The sequence below is a fragment of the Dysidea avara genome, chromosome 4, assembly GCF_963678975.1.
Source record: "Dysidea avara chromosome 4, odDysAvar1.4, whole genome shotgun sequence".
NCBI classification, from domain to species: domain Eukaryota; kingdom Metazoa; phylum Porifera; class Demospongiae; order Dictyoceratida; family Dysideidae; genus Dysidea; species Dysidea avara.
The window spans coordinates 45204366-45213211 of NC_089275.1; the positions used below are offsets into that span (position 1 = coordinate 45204366).

At 37.4% G+C, this 8846-nt stretch overlaps 1 long non-coding RNA gene across 1 annotated transcript; it reads right to left on the reverse strand.

The window, feature by feature from the left end:
- Positions 1-3227: 3227 nt before the first annotated feature.
- On the reverse strand, positions 3228-4375 carry LOC136252788 (uncharacterized). Its single transcript, XR_010699786.1, has 3 exons — positions 4253-4375; positions 3516-3652; positions 3228-3465 (listed from the first exon to the last, which is right to left on the reverse strand). It is a non-coding gene; the product is annotated as an uncharacterized lncRNA (long non-coding RNA).
- Positions 4376-8846: the final 4471 nt, after the last annotated feature.

Genomic DNA, 8846 nt, shown 5'->3' on the forward strand with positions numbered 1-8846 from the left:
TTAATTTTCAGTCCTGAAACATATGACATAGCTTTAGCTTCTGGAGGGCTGTGCCTCCCAGACCCCCTGATCCATATACCTACTATCCTGGTGCACCCCGCCCCTTTCCAAACCCTGGATCCGCCCCTGTACTATATACACATGCTTTTATTTTAAAAGTCTATTTTATAGTCAGTTTGCTACCAGCTAGCTAATTGTTATAGTTTTACTTTCACCCATAGTTTAACCTTAACGTAATGTTGTTTTGTAGCACCTGTTTGATGTGTCCCCATCCAACAAACTTGCTCAAGAAAATAATATCATCAAATTGAAGTTCTAAAAGGACTGGTGATTCAGCAAGAAGACCAGCTCCATCATCAATACCAGTCCCATCATGCTAACACATGGGGCAGAGGTTGGTGATATTGATGATTTCAAGGAGTGCTTCACCTTAATCCAAGAGCACACTTGTCCATATTGCTTACCTCATCCCCAAGACAGTTTCTCATCTAACCACTATAAGCACATCATGGCGTCATGTTTCAGTGCTCCAACAGAAACAGCTAATGGGGGACATGCATGCTTCAGCAGCAGATAAATACTTCTTCTCTTAGGCCACTCATTGTAGAATTGTTACGTTTCAGATCAGAACGTTAGCCTAAACTGATGTGGGTGGCTCATTATTCATTACAATCTTACACGCACCTGACTGTCTTATTAGAGTTAGTTGAATGATCCTATTTGATTATCTCAATCTTTATCAAGGTTAAAGTCCCTTCTCCTGACATTGGGGTTGACCTTCAACCCATCTAGCCTCCCTTTCTCTATGCCTAGTTATGTAAGCAAGTTAGTTTATAACTCCTGTACAACCATTAAACATTATATAGTTATATAACGGCCACGAGTGCTCTGCCTGATATAAACGCACGAGCCTGAGGGTCGTTAGGCCCGAAGGCAAGTGCGTTTATACAGGCAGAGCACGAGTGCACGTTGTATAACTGTTATGTACCACTCACCTAATAGGTGGGGAGAGTCTCACAAGACAGCTGTAACACTTATAAAGGCCAGGTTTCTAACATCGATTGTGGGTAACCAAGCCAGACGTTGCGATGACGTTCCCCCTGCAGTACTGCAGCCACCTGAGATATTGAAAGCTAGTACGCTATGGGTTATATCGTTAACCTGCATTTGCTGTTCGACTCTCATCATGTAGTGCTCAGCATGCCAGCGTGCCATATAGACTAAGCACCAGACTAATCACCATAGTGATTCTCTCGAGCGAAAAAAAAGCAGCTAAATAGATGGTTTAAGTAAACAAAACCTAACTACTAAACGATACTAGTCTAATTCTTACTATTTACACTGGCTAAACTCGAATCTGGTGGCATGACAAAACTGGTCCCCACAATCGAACATAAAGGTTAGTATTATTTAGAATATATTTGTTTTATTGAGTCATTTGTCGAAGTGGACTACAGTTTAATCTGGGCTAAGATGGCACCAGACTAGTAAGGTGTATAAGTACGTTTATATATGTAGACTAGAGTTGTGGCCACCCGCGTTGGCTTTTTCAATCGCCATTGGCTGCTTGAAAACATTATACGTATTGGTGACGTTATGGCCCACAATCGACCTTTACATGTCAGGCTATAAAAGAATTCGAGTGATCTGTGAAGTATCTTTCCACCTATTAGGTGAGGTGTTGTAGTGGTCTCCGCCACCGGCACTTGTGCTATGCTGCACAAAACCGCAGCCAGTGCAATATCTGTATATTGCAACAGATATTGCACTGCGGTCGGTACATTATAGCTTATAATGCACTGCGGTCGGTGCATTATAACTTATAATGCACTCGTTGTGGTCTACAAAACCGCAACCAGTGCGTTATTAGTTATAATGCACTTGCTGCAGTCTGCAGCAGTGCAATATACAAATTATTGCACTGGCGGTGCCTTTGAACTGCCCACGCAGAGTGGTACATTATTTGAAATGATGGAAAACTTGTCATAATAATGACCAAATTTAGGTGGAGAGACATAGCAATAATAACTTACTAATTATTAACTAACTAATTAACTTAATTAGGTGAGTGGGGGATATGAAAATAAAATTAACAGTAAGTGGCCTTATATTGATAATTTAATCAAACGTAATTTTCTTTAAAGTATTATAGGTAGTTATTATGGATGTAAATAATTATAATTAATGTTAAAGCACAACAAGTGCAACTATAATAATTATAACGTTTCTGTAGCTACTAATGCACTAATTTGGTAGCTACACAGGTTTTAACACTATACAACTAAAGCCGGGGACAGTGAACTAGTTTTGATTTTATATATCTTCCCCATGATGGGCCTGAATAGCTATCAAGAGGTAATACTACCAAGAGTAAATAATGAAAGAGGAGAGTGTCTAATTCCAGTATAGTTCTTCCCTTAAATTTACAGGAAGGGTGTTAATATGCTTTGGCTTTGCATACACTAAATTTTCAAGGGGCTTTTTAAAGTTATCATTCCAAAAGTGTTAACTCTCTCAATCAGCACTTATAGCATAAGCATGAATTTACTATAATATCCAAAAAGATTTGTGGCTCTTATTTTTGATGACCCATACTGGAGTTAGACACTCTCTCTTTTATTATTTACTCTTGATACTACCCATATTACAGTAACAGAGCATATAATTAAGTTTGGCGTTATATCACATGAGATGCAGTGAATGATAGAGTACCTTACACGTGTATAAAATTAGGGGGCTATACTCTGATCAATTGAATGCCAGGCATGAATTTATCAAATTTTAACTGCAGTGGACCAACATCAAAAATATTCAGTAGTGAGTTGAAAGTACTTTTCTGTTAGTGACACGACAAAGAAACTTTGTCAAGTCCTCATCACACAGGACTGATTTTATGAGTTTCTGTGTCTTATAGCTACTGAATAAAGTAACTGGCCTTTTCCAGTCACCAGTGTCTTTCTGCTTTCTTGAAGCTGTTTTCTTTGTAGGGCTTTCAGTGGCTTAGTGGCTACACTGATTTAGCTGCTGTACTAGTAAATTTCCGTGTTTCCGTAGAGCAAAATTCTTGAATGACCAGCAGATGTGTTGCTTAGATGAGTTCTGTCAATACATCAAAGCATCTGAGGTGACTGTAACTTAATAAATATATAATAATAGTGATGAAGCTCCCTTGTAAAGTGAAGCGGATAAGCTACCTAACTATTATTGAGTGGGATTTTATTTATGTTCACTTTCTCATGTAATTGTTCCCACTAGGAGGTAAAACATAACATTAAAGTTTTGGTGAATGCAGAAAAAGTCCCAGACCATGGTGGTGACTTGATCCATATAGGCAGCTTACAGTCAAGGCAAGTGCTCTGAGGAGCAGAGCCACACAGCCCAGGATACAGGATCTCCTGTGCACTACTTTACAGGGTAGCAGTTGGATACTAAGCCATCACCAGCTAGCTATGTGATGAAGCCATGCTGCAACAACACATGTTAATGGATATAGTGATAATAAACTATCCACACACCTTTTCATGCCATAGATACATAAACAACACCAGTTCATCAATTGTCTCCACTTTGTATAAATGTTTTACATGTTCACATTTTCATCAGTGGTTGTCCAAGTCATTATAGTGCCTTTACTGGTCCTCAAGGCACTCACCTACAAGAGTAGAACCTCTTTAAGAGTTGTTGTAACTGATGAATCTTATGCAGCATGCAAATTACTTGATGAACATTTTTATTTATAGAATTGGCTTGGTAAAAGGATCATCCTGATAATTCAGTGGTCAGTATATTAATTTTGATGATGCAGATATTGATAATATTTAATGATGAATACATGTAAGAGATAAAGTACTGCCGTGAGTGCTATACGTCAAATATAGCATGTAAAAAAGGGGATGAAAGACAAATATAGCATGGAGCAAATGTCAAGTGCTGTATTTGGTCTTGAGACCACTTCTTGAGTGCTATATTTGACATAAAGCATGAGTCTAGGCAGTGCTTTAATCGTCAACTTTCAGTTTCGTTATGAATGAATAATACACATAATTATGATACTGTGCAAAGACACTGATTTCGCCTTTTCCAAGCCCTTCTCTTAGCTAATTGTAGTTGTATGAGGGTAATTTGTATTTTATCTGTAGTTATGTTTTGGTTAGTTGTACATATTGCATATTGGTGTTAGTTTTGTGCTACTTTCATTAATCACTATTCACTTGGGGTACACACAAGACACACGAAACAGTTTAAAACTTACGGAGTAGTCTTATCATCAGTAGAATAGGCATTGCACCTGTGCTTAATCTTGGATGAGTCTATCCCATCTTCTCTCAATGAGTAAAATTTTTGATTGTGGTACTAAATAAGCATACTTCTGTGATATTTCCATTTATGTGTAGTAAGAATGTTCACTGCTACTGACCTCAAGCAACCATCATCAAAATCTTCAAGTACGTCTATAAATTAAAATCCAGTGATTCTGCTCTACTCTTACAGATTGGGTTGACTGGTCAGCCAGCACAGTGTAGGCTATTAGCCTAGACTGGCTTGGTTGATTGGTTCTACTGGCCACAATCAGGCACAATGAGTGATTACTTACTCAAAGCAGGCTGTAAATAGGCATGGCAGTTCTATAACTACCTGATATAGAATTGTATTGGTCTATCAAAGTGCTCCTGTGTGGCTTTTATAGAACTTTGATCCTCCCACTCAAGGTTTATTATGTACGTATGTAGCTGAGTATAGAATAACAAGCTGGACTTTTAAACAATCCCACCATCCATAACACCAGGAGAAGCTATAAAGGAGCCATATCATATTTTCCCTGCATATAAAATAACAAAATACTATTAGATAGAACTTTTGTGGGAACAGGAGTGTGTAAAAAACTATTGTAATTTTTAGTCAGTGGAAATTTGACAACACTTTTGCATGCATGATTGGTCCAAATCAAGTTTTTGTCTGGATTTTTGTGTTGACATATTAATTATTAATCTTTTTTATTTGTCAGGCATTGCATGAGGAGGCTTGAAAAGAATGTAAGAAGTGATTGATCAAAATAATAGTTCTTAGAGCAGATGCAGTTACCCACTATTATACCATTAAATCATTGATCTTGGCTGAGTTGTAAAAATTATGATCATTTATTGGATTAAGATTCACTTTCAGTCTTTCATGCAGTCAACTGGACACCAGTCAGAGAGCTAGTCGTGGCAGCGGCCCCTTTATTATTATTTATTTAATGTACAGGACTCAGAATTGAGTATATGGTACATGTAAACATGCAAGTGATTAGTTAAATAAGTAATTTTCTAAAAGTGCTTTGAATTCGTCCAAGTCTGGTAAATGGTAATGTAACATTTCTCTGATTTAAAAAGACAGGGTGACACCAAAAGGCAGAGCCTGTACAAGGGTGTTTCCCTAGAAGATACAAAACTAAAAACGGAAGGGACAAATACAGAGAAAACACAGCTACAAAAAAAAAACAAACCAAGACTGAACAGTGAGTTGAAGAATACATATAGCTACACATATAAATTAATTACAACAAAACAACCCCTGATTTTGTGTTCCAATTCTACCGCCTAAAAAGGATCTCAACAGCTGGCTACCGGGTAAGTACCCTTCTTCCTGTTACAAAGAAATTTATGCAACACTCCGTTTCCTTGTTTTCTACTCTACGTTTTAAGTTGTCTGGCTCACGTGCGCATTCGCATGTTTTAGTCTTCGTACACTGCTGTGTTGCAATAATTTTTCAACCAGGAAGCGTTTAGAATGGATGTAAAAGACTTGGAGGAATTCAGAACTACGAAAAGTAAGTAGCTAGTTTGTATTAGCAGTTGAGCGTGTAGGCTGTAGCTATGCCTGTGCAGTCAGCATAGTGCATACCATGGACGGCTGGATGGACGGTCACCTAAACTATAATGTAGTGCTGATAATAGCATAGATAGTATATATACTATCTATGATAATAGCTAGCCATGATGGTGAGATACATTGTAGCTCGGCACATACGGTATATGGATAGTGGAATAAGTAGGCTCACTAGCAGTCTAGGGTAGTAGCTAAGGCCAGGCAAACTTGATTAATTGTTTCTCATCCCCGCATACGCATCCCTTTTTACCCCACCGCCTCTAATTTCATTCTTGCTGTTATCAATCATGTGCTCACGTATTTTGATGCCAATAAGGCTGGCCGCTATTATTTTACAGCTTAGCAAATGCCACTTGCACCTCAGAAATGGTGGTAGCTAAAACGTTAAGTACTAGTTCTCAGTAAAAGCCTTTAGCTAACCTTTATAGTAACAGACAGCTTGATTTGGAGTATAATGAAAAATAATCTCCCGCCCGCATGAAAATCTGAATTTTTGAAACAAGTAATCAAGTTTTCCTGGCCTATAAAGCTTGCACTCCTGGTCCAGCTAGCTACTGTACTTCCGTATAGCCATGGTTCAGTGTCAGCTAAATTTCGTAGGCCTGAAATGGCACAAATCTGCCATGCATAATTATGATGACACACATGACACAAAGCCACCATAACCAGTATGATGCATGCCGACAAGAAGCCGTGACCTAACTACTACATGACTCATCATTATAACTCACTCGAATCCCCTTATTGCATTCATAGGCGTAGCTAGATATATAATATTAGCAGGACTTTTAATGCGAAAATTTTTCTGGTGTAAAGGTGTTGTTCTTCCTGTTTACTCAATGGCTAGAATGATAGCTACACTATACACAGCAAACTTAACACTATACTTGCAGGGAATTTACAGTAGCCATGATTATCATCTATAACTTACATACAATCAAACAAATTATTAAGGAACTATGCACAGCCTATATACAGTGTATTGTAGCAAATTGATGTGCTTATAATCTAATGCTGGAGTACTGATAAACCTAAAAATATGTCATATCACAAGTTGCACATGCCTTATTTGTTTATTAGCTATGTATAACGTTAAATCTTGGAGTGTCAAAGTGTCGCACTGCATGGGTCATAATTACGTAACATACAGCTAGACAGAGTGGCTCTGCTACTGCATGCGCGATAAGTTAGTCATCACCCAGTGATAACTAATATTAATTTTATCATCCTGTGGTAACTAATATTTATCACTCTGTGATAGCTAATATTTATCCCCCTTTGACAGATCCACTCAGACTGGTTCGTGATAATATATCAACCGCAATTGGTATTCATTACCAATGGAACAAATAGCCAAATATGGAAATGTCAATACAAAAACAGTTCAGCATTTACACCTGCTAAATCTTTACAACAAATGTGTTAATCCTTTACACATGCAGCTATTGCGATGGATTAAATAAAATTAATGTCAAGAAACAGTTTGTGTCTACTCTGGCGATATGTATGGTGAAATCAACAAACTCTGGCTCCATTGCTCTAGACTATCTTGGGAGTAATCCTCACCAATTTTTAGCACTTGCACGCCACTTGATGCCACTCCACCAACCCCATGCAGGTAAAGATGAATCATACCTCTGGAAACTGCTGCTTTGTAAAATCATACAGTTTAGAGCCTGTATATAGTGTCTATCTAGTAGCTATATATGAAAATATTAACTTTGGACAAAATCTTGAGCATGTACATTGCGAGGAAGTAGAACTCACTATGCATAGGAACTCAAACTGTCACGCACTCCCGTGCACTGGGATATAGAATAATTATATCCCGTACACTCATTGTTACAACCTCGGCTTCACTTTGGACTCGGACTTGTATCAGTAATAACAATGATACCAATCACCCTCGTAATGGGATATAACTAACTTATCTATTTTAAATGTACCATTCCTCAAGAATCTGTAATAATGCTAAAGCCTGTTAATTCAAAGGGTCAGGATATTTGTATTAATCCTATACAATTAAGGCCACACTATAGTAAACTTTGTGTTTATCATCCACTATTCACATATAGCTACATATAGCTACATATAGTATATATACTCCCAAAACTAAATACTTAGTCTTATTTTCCAGTTATTCTTGTATACTATAGACATTCAGTAATATAGTATTTGCAGTAAACCACCTGTGTAAATGTGCATATAGTTAATATTATTTTCATGAAATAACATTCCCTGGAGATATTATATGATAGTGAGTAATTATATGTAAGATTTTAATCATTGTGTCTAAGTGAATAAAGGAAAGCAGGAAATTCGGCTCTTATGCACTTACTAGACATAAAGTAATGGAAGGATTTGGTACCATGATAGTGTGGGGGTATTTGACATTGCACTTACGTACCTAACCAAGCTGCTTCCCTGTTAAGGCTTTTGGTTTAACCATGCATGTGCACAGTCACTCATGGTCACTTAATTAAAATAAAAAAAGTGCATAGAAGCTACTATATAGTAAATTAATTGATTAAGAAACCTGTTCAAAAGCTAACCTTGATTATGCAGTTACTGTAAGCTTATGCCTCTTAAATTACACAATTTGAACATTTGTGCTATCAGTGGAGAGTACAGTGTGGAGAAGTTTGCAGTATACGCACGTCAGGTCTGGTAATCTGTTATCTGCATGCATATCTAAGAGTATTAAAATGCTACAGGAAAAATGGGATACTTAGTGTCCGGTATTCTTGATCTTCACGATGTCAACAGAGCCATTACAAATGAATTTAAGGGGAATGCTTTGGCACATTACATAAAGCCGCAACGAAGCCTTCCTCCTTGAGTATCTGTTATTGTGGTTCCATGAAGTCGTAAATTCACACTATTTCCTTATTGCTTTGGAGGAAAGAATTAATATCTTGAATTAAATAGTTGACAGAAAAGCAAAGGGTCTATATATTGTAGTAACCTGAACCGAAAAG